A 2,353-nucleotide genomic window follows, 5' to 3' on the forward strand; every position below is an offset into this window, starting at 1 on the left:
TATATATATATATATATATATATATATATATATATATATATATATATATATATATATATATATATATATATATATATATATATATATATATATATATATATATATATATATATATATATATATAATATTATGTGACATTACATCTAATGGTTCTATATTTGTGAGTCTGTGTAACTCATTTGTAAACCAAACCAGAGAGGACGCTTCAAAATCATTTTCAGAATTTTATTCTGAATCCTTTGAAGCGTTTTCTTCCTGGTGGAACAACAACTCGACCAAATTGGTACTGCATAAAGCATGGCTGGTCTGAAAATTTGGTTATAAATTAACAACTTGTTTTTTAGACAGAGCTTAGAATTTCTGTTTATAAGAGGATATAAACATTTAATATATTTATTACACTTTGCCTGGATTCCTTCAATGTGATCCTTGAAAGTGAGTTTTTTGTCATACGTTAAACCTAAGTATTTAGCTTGATCAGACCATGTCAATTCCAAGCCATTCAATTTGAGAATGATATTATTGTTTGGTTTAAGAAAAGAAGCTCTTGGCTTGTGAGGAAAGATAATTAATTGCGTTTTTGCTGCATTTGGTTTAATTTTCCATTTTGACAGATAATCACTGGAAATATTTAAACTTCTTTGTAGGCGACTGCAGATCACTCTTAGATTTCTACCTGTGGCTAGCGATTTCTGACAACCAATGGGTAGATTTGGAAGATCAGAGGTGAAAATATTATACAAGATTGGAGCTACGCTCGAACACTGTGGAACACCGGCTCGTACGGGTAGCAATTTAGATTTACAATTCTGATAACCTGAAGAGTACGATCAGTTAAATAATTTTGAATCATTTTGATCAAATAAATAGGAAACTGGAAATCAGACATTTTTGCTATTAAACCTTTGTGCCAAACACTGTCGAATGCTTTTTCTATGTCTAGAAGAGCAACTCCAGCTCCCAGAAGATTTATTTGCTTTTATCATGTTCGTTACTCTGACAAGTTAATGAGTAGTTGAATATTCATGACGAAATTTAAACTGCTCTGGTAAAAAAATTGAATTCTCATTTATATGAGACATCATCCTCAACAAGATATTTTTTTCAAAAAGTTTACTGATAGAAGAAAATAAGCTAATTGGTCGATAACTTGATGTTTCTGCTGGGTTTTTATCAGGTTTGAGGATAGGAATTACTTTAGCGTTTTTCCATCTGTTTGGGAAGTAAGCTAATGAAAAACATTTGTTGAAAATTTTAACCAGGAGTCTCAAGGCAACATCGGGACGATTTTTAATAAGAATATAAAAAATTCCATCATTACCAGGAGCCTTCATGTTTTTAAGTTTCGTAATAATTGATTCAATTTCATCAAAATCGTCTCAATAATGTCATTTTGTGATAATACTTGGGTTGAAATATGATCATATTTCAGTGAGACTTCATTTTCAATAGGACTCACAACGTTCAAATTAAAATTGTGGACACTCTCGAGCTGCTGAGCAAGTTTTTGAGCTTTTTCGCCATTCGTAAGATGTATTTGATTTCCTTCCTTGAGAGCAGGAATTGGTTTCTGAGGTTTCTTAAGAACCTTAGAAAGTTTCCCGAAAGGTTTAGAAAAATCCTTTACTATGTTTTTCATAGCAGGATCACGAGAACGTTGATATTGTCGTCGACGAACATTCTTCAACCGAATGAGCAGTTGAAGATTGTCATCGATGATAGGAGAATTTAATTTAGTTTGAGCTTTGGGAACTGAAAGATTTCTAGCTTCGATAATGCAATGATTCAAATTATCAATTGCTGTGTAGATGTCCGCAAAATTTTCTAAAATAGTTTCATGATCCACATGATTTTCAATGTGAGATCTGTAATCCAACCAATTAGCTCTATGATAGTTGAATAATTGGATTAATTAAAGCTTAGTTGGAAAGTCTGAATGTTACAGGAAGATGATCTGAGTCAAAGTCAGCATGTGTCATCGGTTCACTACAAATGTGACTTTGATCCGTTAGAACCAGATCAATTGTAGACGGGTTTTTCACGGAAGAGAAACAAGTCGGATTACTGGGATAAAGAACTGTGAAGTAACCAGCTGAGAGTTGATTATGAAGTATTTTACCATTACTGTTATTTTGCCTACAATTCCACTGGACATGCTTAGCATTTAAGTCCCCTATTACGAAAAATTTCGGTCGATATCTTGTAAGTTTTTGCAAATTGCCTCTAAAGAAATTTAATTGTTCGCCGGTGCATTGGAATGGCAAATATGCTCCAGCGATGAAATAAATTCCATGAATGGTTTCGACTTCGATTCCCAAGCTTTCAATAACTTTAGTATTGAAAGAAGGTAAAA

The sequence above is a fragment of the Malaya genurostris genome, unplaced genomic scaffold (genome assembly GCF_030247185.1).
Source record: "Malaya genurostris strain Urasoe2022 unplaced genomic scaffold, Malgen_1.1 HiC_scaffold_87, whole genome shotgun sequence".
In the NCBI taxonomy this organism is placed as follows: Eukaryota; Metazoa; Arthropoda; class Insecta; order Diptera; family Culicidae; genus Malaya; species Malaya genurostris.